The sequence below is a fragment of the Cupressus sempervirens genome, chromosome 10 (genome assembly GCF_028749045.1).
Source record: "Cupressus sempervirens isolate cs-2001-9-10 chromosome 10, ASM2874904v1, whole genome shotgun sequence".
Lineage (NCBI taxonomy): Eukaryota > Viridiplantae > Streptophyta > Pinopsida > Cupressales > Cupressaceae > Cupressus > Cupressus sempervirens.
In genome coordinates this window covers 932,223,634-932,233,780 of record NC_143127.1, presented here as the reverse complement: position 1 = coordinate 932,233,780, position 10,147 = coordinate 932,223,634, and positions in this window count along the sequence as shown.

Below are 10,147 nucleotides of genomic sequence, written 5' to 3'. Positions count from 1 at the left end.
TTGTCATTTAATAGGTCAAGTGACTTATGACCCCCTTTGACCCATATGAACGATTTGAATATGTCCATAGGGGTTCTAGGACCCCTAGAGACATATGTCATTGCTTAATGGGTCAAAGGTGGTCATAGGTCACCTATGACTCCCTTTGACCCATATGAACGATTCTTATATGTCCCTGAAGGTCTTGGGATCCCTAGAGACATATGTCATCATTTAATGGGTTAAAGGGGGTCATAGGTCACCCTATGACCCCCTTTGACCCATATGACCCATTCAAATATGTCTCTAAGGGTCCTAGGACCCCTAGGGACATATGTCATTATTTAATGTGTCAAATAGGGTCATAGGTCAACCTATGACCCCTTTTGACCCATATTACCTATTTGAATATGTCCGTAGGGGTCCTAGGACCCTTAGGGACATATCTTGTCATTTAATGGCTCAAAATGGGTCATAGAGTGACCTATGACCCCCTTTGACCCATATGAACAATTCAAATATGTCCCTAAGGGTCCTAGGACCCCTAGGGACATATGTCATCCATTAATGGGTCAAAGGGGGTCATAGGTCACCCTATGGCCCCCTTTGACTCATATGAATGATTCAAATATGTCCTTAGGGGTCCTAGGACTCCTAGGGACATATGTCATTGTTTAATGGGTCAAAAAGGGTCATAGGTTAGCCTATGACCCCATTTGACCTATATTAACCATTCAAATATGTCCCTAGGGGTTCTAGGACCCCTAGAGACATATATTGTCATTTAATGGGTTAAAGAGGGTGATAGGTCACCCTATGACCCCGTTTGACTCATAGTACCCATTTGAACATGTCCCTAGGGGTCGTACGACCCCTAGGGACATATGTCATCATTTAATGGGTCAAAGGGACCTATGACCCCCTTTGACACATATTACCCATTCGAATATGTCCCTATGGGTCCTAGGACTCCTAGAGACATATGTTGTTGTTTAATAGGTCAAAGGGGGTCATAGATCATCCTATGACCCCTTTTGACCCATATGAATGATCCAAATATGTCCCTTGGGGTCTTAAGACCCGTAGGGACATATGTTCTCATTTAATGGGTCATTTGACCCATATTAACCATTGTAATATGTCCCTAGGGGTCCTAAGACCCCTAGAGACATATGTCATCGTTTAATGCATCAAAGGGTGTTAATTGTTGACCTATGACCCCCGTTGACTCATATATATTAATAATATACATATATATTAATAAAATACATATTATTATTATATATATATATATATTACATTATTATATTTAATAAAAATATTACGTTATTATATATATTAATAACATACATATTAATATAATAATATATTTAATACATATTATATATTTATATTTAATATATTACGTTATTATATATAATATTATTATACATATTAATATAATAATATATAATACATATTATATTTAATAAAAATATTACCTTATTATATATATATTAATAACATACATATTAATATAATATATATATATATATATATATATAAATTACGTTATTATATTTAGTAAAAATAATAATAATTTAAATTATATTTATAGATTGTAATAAGATTAACATAATATATTATTATATATTACTAGATTATATCTTATATCTTTACATTGCGTTATTATATATATATATAATATATTAAAATACATTTTTACAGAGTAATATAAGTGAAATAATTTATAAATTATAAGTTATAACGTTTAAACTCTATTTTCCCTCCAACACGGTTTGGGATTTGAAATTTCGCACCCGCAGCATATCGGATAGCTAATTTGAGATTGGATATCCGATTAGGCTTGGTATTTACCAAACCTACCCGATCAACCCAAAAGACGTGTTTGAAGAGGGTTTTAGTGATACTCAGACTTCGGGTAGCCATCTGACAATGTTATTTTGATCAAAATTGAATGAAATGAAAAGGGTTTTTTAATATCGCTCTCTAGATTCCATCAATATAATTTTTGTAAAATTCTGAGTTTGATAAGTATTTATTAGTTAATTATCAATAAAGATTATTGTAAAGTGTTGATTGACATACTGATTACAAAATAGCTATAACTTTCAAATGTTATAACATTTTTTAAATCTAAAAGTTGCATCACATTCTATACTACACCTGGTATAAGAAAAAAATAAAAATAAAAATTTGGTAAAATTTTCTATTAGTTAGGGTGGTCAGACATGAGACTTTTTTTTTTCCGAAAAAGTTTTGGTAGAAAATTCATATTTAATTATTTATTTGGAATAAAAAAACCAAAAAATATGCATCACATCCAAGCATGTCTACTTTTTATATCTATAATTATATTAAAAAAATCTTATGATTTGATTTTGATTAAGGTGGTCAAACATACACTACTTTTTATTTTTGCCCTGAAATGTTCTTAGTACTGCATTAAAATTCAAACTTTTGACCAATTAATTATTTTTTTTCTCCTGATAAGGCCTAGTAGTTTAGAAACTACATTCAATTTCCTACATATTATTTTCTTACAACTTTTTGATATAAAGTCCATAACCAGTTCAAAATTATGTGTCAAGTTGACATAAACCTGATTTGCTAATTTTTCACTGCCACTTAAGGCCATAGTTTGGTACACCATATTCCTACACATACCCTTGTCTTACATGTATTCTGAAATATGTTGTACAAACAAATTTAAAAATACGAGTTTACTTCTATTTGAAAGTAAAAGGTGTGCACTTGATATTATAAATTAATTATCAATTTAAGTAATGACCTCCTATTTTCTTTATTACTTTTACATTCGAGCATGTTTAAATTAATGTTTGTTTGAAGTTTCAAATTACTATTGATTGTAGTTAATAACTCTTCACTTGTATGTGACAATTTGAAGATCATTATTGATTTTATTGATTATATGTTATTTTTATGTTGATAATTAACATGTATGTTTAACCATGTTAACCATGTTAAGTGAGAGGGAGGGAAGGAGGAAGAGAGGGGGAGAGAGGGAGGGAGGGATATGGGGAGGGTTATAAGTGCTTGTAATTTATTAGAAAGAGGTCCCATTAGGACACCTTAGGACAAATTAGCACCTCATAGAACCCTTTACAACACATTAGTTATTGTAGTCCTAAAAGTAATATTTTATAATGTCCCCTAGTGCATTCTAATAGTTCCAAGAGGTTTTGATGGGTCATATGTGGTCATAAGAAACCTTAGGGCCCATTATGACTCTTTGGAACCCATTCATACCATTAACACACTTTATGAACCTTAGAACACATTAATCACCGTAGGATACACTTTAGGGTTGTAATGTGTTCTATTAAATCCTATTTTTTCCTAAGGAGTTTTAGAGGGTCCTAAGTGGTTCTAGGAATCTTTGAGACTAATTACAACCTCCTAAGAACCATTATGACCCATTATAGCCTTTATAGCATATTAGTCATTGTAGAACACTATTTAGAGGTCTAATGTGCCTTAATGAGTCATATGTTCTAAGGGGACATTAGGGATTTTTAGGACCCACTAGTACACACTAGGTCTCATTACAACACATTAGGATCCACTCACACACATTAGGACTCATTAGACCCTATCAAAACCTCTTATAACACATTAACCATTGCAAGACATAGTAATGTGTCCTAAGTGGTCCTAATATCTCACAATGGATCATGATTGGTCCTATGTCATTTGAAAACCCATTAATACCATTTAGGGTGCACACTATGACCATTTAAAACATATTAAAATCCATTAAAGCCCCTTATATAATCTTAAGGGCCATTTAAGACACACTAATGGGTTATAATATGCTTTAATGGGTACTAATGTGTCTTAAGGGGTTCTAATGTGTTTTAAGTGATCCCATGACCTTTTAGGGCCCGTTAGGAACCCTTATAATCCATTAGGGGCCATTAGGACTCATAAGAACCAATTATAACCCCTCTAAACACATTCACCATCATACGATACACTATTATGTCCAAATGCATTATAATAGTTCCCATCTTGGATTTTAAACTATGGTCTTAATATATCATAAAGGGTCATAATGGGTTCTTAGTGGTCCTAGGACATCTTAGGGTCTATTAGGATCCCTTAGAAAACATTAACTATAATAGGACACACAAATGGGATGTTAATGATTCTAATGTATCATAAGGGGTCATAATGGATTGTAAGTGGCCCTAAGATGCATTACACAACCTTAGAATATATTAGGACCAAATAGGACACATTAAAACTACCTCAATTGGTTTTGATAACTTGGGATGTAAGAAAACCTAAGTTAAAGTTACAAGGAACCATCTAGGTACATGACTTTCCTAGGTACATAACTGTATGAACATATGCACATAGCCTTGATGAGAAAATATGTGAAAGAAAGGGTATCATCCATCATTTCATAAAAAAAAAATCTTCAATCTTTACCTAAATTTTATAAATTTGAATTTTTTGGATGAAAAATATTTATAATAGTAAGTAAAATTTATTTGTATGAATCTCAATGCATAAATTTGATGTGATATTTATCCAATAAACTTTTTAATATTAGTACTAATGCTCTATAAATAGTTAAAATTATTGTTCATGTAGCATTTATACTTAAAAAATGTGTCATATGTTCATGAATAAAATATGTCACAACAAAGAAAATGGTTTGAATACTTAAAACATGATAAAACATAATAATATATACTACATACAATATCATGATAAGAAGTCATAAAAAGTAGTACATGGTCTAACATGTCATAGCATGATCTATAAAGTCAAAAAATACATGTAATATAGTTAATTGTCCTAATACAAAGTGTATTAAATTAAAAAATATGTGTTATAAGAACACAATCTAAAGGTGCCAACAAGACCTAATCTATCTAATCGAATTTCCTCTTTACTCCATGTGAAGAGGACTCAAATGGATCATTCTATGCAATAGGAGGAGGAGCACTAGAAAAGCTACCAAATGCAGCAATGATGAGGTCCTATAATTTACAATACGTACACTTTTAAAATTTGATAAAGAACATTTAATGAACTATGTATGTACATAAATCACAATACTAACCTCAAAGGATGATGTAAGTACCTCCATCTAGCTAAGTCTCATACTCTCAGAAACAATCATGGCGACATAGTCCTAAAATTATGGATAATTACTCTGTAAAATTATAAATACATGAATAATTACAAAGTATGTAAACTAAAAAGTACATAATTTGTACACTACATTTTTTATACACTATAAACACAAACACACACACACACACACCCACACACCTATATATATATATATATATATATATATATATATATATATATATATATATATATATATATATATATATATATATACCTGAGTAGTTGCCACTATCACAGACGTGTCAATAGGTATGCTAGCACAATGATCAAAAGATGGACTCAAAAATAAACTATATTAAGGCCTGTATGGATGAGTGTGATCCATCTCCTATTCGTAAAATTAGAACACATAAAATATATACATGAGTCAAAATTGTTCAGATTATAAGTTAATAACAATGTACATATATAAAAATTGCATAAATTATTTGTCTTTAGTCAAAAGTTGATACCATATGTATTTGAGGTTGTGCCTTAGTGGTAACTAGATAAGGACTTCTACTGACATCAAACTGTGTAGCACCAGACAACCCCTACAAAATTAGATAAAAAGAACATATGAGGACATGTTATTAAATTCGAGTTTGAAAGTACATTTTTACAATTTAATTCAAGGTGCATACCGTATGAGTGATGCCAATGTTTGTAGGTCTCAAAAAATGACTATACTACCTCCTAGGAGGAACAATATCATCCATCCTTTGTTATTTCAAATGTACAAATTAATATGGTTAATACAATTACACATGTATATAGAAAGTAAATAATTATGTACTTTATATTTAAATTTCAATTATAATTTTACCTGGTGCTCTTGACTATCTCTGAGCTCTCCCTAAATGAGGTCAACAAATGATGACACATCAATCTCATCACTACCATCACCATGGGTAGTATATACCTCATCATCAAAATCAGCACCCTCAGCATAATGTTCATCATGCACTACATTAGCATTGCTCTTGAACCCTTTGCATATGCCTCCATAGCTAGTACAAATATGTCCAAGTGGATGAACATGTGTTACCTGTGTCCACTACTATACTAACTTGCCCAAAAGGGCACTCAAAGAGGTAAGAGTAGATGAAATTTCTCGATGATGGTTTGGAGCTAGTACAACAAGCATAGGAAGAGGTACAAGGGGCTGATGTAACACCCCACTAAGGGATCCAAAAGAATTAACCTAAAGTTTGCCAAACTTTTTTTTTTTGAAACATGAAAGGTAACATCATACACCTCAAACACATAGCAGTGGAAACAATGACATGTAATCATCTAAAAGAATATATAATAGGTTACATTCCTTAAGGATGCCAAGACATTGAGTCACATTTAGTATAATTAATACTAAGTCTAACAACTACCACATCCACATGCAGGAATAATTAGAAAGTCCAAAGTCCATAATACACATTTGTTCTAAATGCTTCCTGGCAAATGAGATTTAGAATGCTCAATCATCCACTATACATGTCACATGGTATGAAAGGCTTAAAAGAATATACATATGTAAAAATAAAGATGCATCATCCTCATTGAATTTATGATACAAGTACAATAAAGTAAATGAAACTAATAACATACATGATACATCCATCCATCAATAAGGTTATAACAATCATCATAAAAGATAACCATCCATCATAAAACACAATTAATCTAAGTGAGTGGTTCCTCCCAACCATCAATAGCATCATTAGACCATCATGGGCCCTAGCCATCCCTCCGTGCATAACATCCCAATTCACCGAAGAGATCATCGATATTATCATAGTAGGAATGTCACTCCTAAAACATACTACATCATATGTAGAAAGAAATCTAACATGCTACAACATATACATAAGAAATCTAATCATGCAAAATAAAGCATGAGATGATTCTTTAAGTAAATAGCATCATATATCACATGCTAATCATCAATATAAAGAATTGTGTTAGCAAATAACATCCACCATAAGATATAACATCCATCATAATGATCCAAGAACAAAAGGAAGGTAAATGCCAACAAAGAATGCATTGGAGGAGATAGGCTCAAGTCAAAATCCACATGTCAAAAGTACATCATCCAAAAATTGCCAATCATCATCAATGAAAGTAAATAACCACAATAAGAACATCCAACAATAAGTACACCACAAGAGGTACACCAAATCTACAGAGGAGACTCAGGCTACATTCTAGGGAGTGTCATCACATGGCTACTTGAGTTACCCTGGACTAGTCTCTCAATAGACCCTGGACCCTCAAGCATTGAGTTACCGTAGACTGGTTACTCTGAACCTCGAACCTTCAATGTGGAACATGTGGAACCAGAAAGCCCTCTCAAGAAGATGAGATAATCATCCCATTCCCATCCTTAGTCTATACAAGCACTCAAGGTATGGGCAGGTCAAATATTTGTAACTTATCTTTTTAGTGTGTTTCCCCAAAATTATTCATTACTAGATTATCACTTATTACATAACTTGCAATAGGTTACCCTAGAACTAACCACTTTGGGCCTCAGACCCCTACTGCAAGCCACTCCCAAAGACATGTACCTAGACAACCTCTTTTAAGAACATAAAACACAGTTGTGTCCTATACCACAACATTCACAATAATCAAACTCAGTTCCTTAATAGGCAACTTGAAAATAAGATGATACTTCCACCCAAGTGCACATAAATGCTCCATAAGGTAAACCTTGTAAGTATAGTTTTCAATTTGAATCATAGGACATATCATGATATCGAGCCACATAATCAGTGTAAAAGAAATCTCACAAAACCTCATCAAAAGATAATCTGCAATGATCACATCTATTCTCCATGAGCAACTGAAAGACATTAAATGATAATCTATATATATTGGCCCAATTCTTGGATCTAATCAAAATTCAAATTACCCTTCTTGATTTAAATCAATTCTATAAAATGTTCTAAAGGCAAGTCATTTATTCAACTCACTAAAATAATTAGGTCATTCCAATTCAAACAATATTATCAAACAATTATACAATTTTCATCTAACTGAATACATCATTAAATAAATTTTAACTAAACCATTTTAAATTAAATTAATTAATGATTATTATCTCAGCAATTATTAGTTATCAAAAATTAATAAAATTATCAATAATTTTATTAATTATAAATTAACTATATTTAAAGCAATACTAGTTACATCAATAGATAGTAACAAAACTTCATTAATAATTACTTTTTAAGTAATAAAGAATTATTAAAATCTTATTATTAAATATTATTTATAAAATAATATTTATCAATAACATAAAAACTTTATTAAAATTTACTTTTATGATAATAGTAAATCACTTCTAAAATCTATTAATGAAACTATTAAATATCAATAAGTTTCACTATAAAACTTATTAATAATTTAATATCAAATTCATATTCAATCACAGTCAATTTGTAAACTTTTAACAAACTTTAATATAACTAAACTTCATAAAACTCCAATAGCATGATGGAAGCCATACGGCTGAATGAGCAGCATAAAACTAAACTCATATACTATGAAACATGTTATATAAAATAAACTTTAATAAAGTTACATTTAACACTTATCTGTTGTTAATTGATCGTAGAGGGCCATGCATAAAAAAAAGCTGCATAATAACTTAACAGAGCCGTATATGATCAGCCACCTGCTAACAAATGGTTGGTTTACGCAGTGTACTGTGAAAACAAGCGATGAACAGTAGATAATAAGCCCCAACAATGGGATGAGGTTAAGCTCGAGCTCTTCATGGAGCAGATGCAGGGAGTGAGGAAAATGGTATACATTTCTTGTATGTGTTGGGTGTAGTGCTATGTGTATATGTTTATACATTCACCTCAAGGATCGATTCTCAATCCATTGATTGAGAGTACATTTGTTGGGATGAAAAACAATATTACTTTACTTCTAAAATATTTTTACCACACTTAAAAAGCTCTAAATTTAGGCCCACATTTCATACACTATGAGAACAAATCTAAAAAGTAATGATAGGGCAAATTTTTATAAGAAAACTATATCATTGTTAACTTTTACTTTAATTGAGTCAATTCCATCCCTGGTTGGTGTTCTTTGTTTTCACTTTACAATATTTTAAACAGGTTCCTACCTTTTCTTAGCCATCGTGTCTATTCCTTCACAACCCAAACCATACATCACTAAACAATTTTCTTCTTATATAAATCTAAAAACCGTATTATAAAGCAACATAATATTAAAAGAATTGTACCACTATCACCTGCAATATGCATTTTTATGTCGGGTGTTCTTAATACACTGCCAGTTGGCTGAGCAACCGCCTGCTAAAGCAGGACTGTGACTGCTGTCATAGGGCACAGTGGCTACTGGCATTAAAGTAATAAGGGTGGGGGTATGGGGTTATTCCCTCCCTACCCCACCATATATTTTGTTTTATTAATATTTTGCATAAATGTTTCTATATTAACATTTTCCCTTTCTACAACATTTTCTATATATATTTAAAAAATAATAATAATTTACTGTATGACTAGATTGATGCCAACTCTAATAATTATTGTTTCCTAGAAGGCATAGCTTGTGATAATGTCACCTGTAATGTCAAGAATCATTTTGTAAACTGAACCCAAGCTGAATGTATCAATCAACAAATATAATTTGAGACTAAGCTTGTCTAGAGTGAATTTGATGGAATGATATTAGATTAGTGTTTAATGTTAAAATTTGATAGAGAGGTTCTTCAAAAGAAATAGAGAAACTTTTGACAACAACAATGCCACTGTCATTGTTATATGTTTAGTAAACCTTTACCAATTTCAGCACGTTTTGCATAAATTTTTCTTATCAACCATTTGTTAGCTGAAAATATCCTTTAATTTTTCTTCTTGACCACACTGTAATATTTATTAATATTAAAGCTTCAATAGTGTTAAACTTTACCTTATGTTTAATATCATTGGCTTATTATGTAGCCGCCAGCGTATGATCAATGTGTAATACGAGAGAAAGG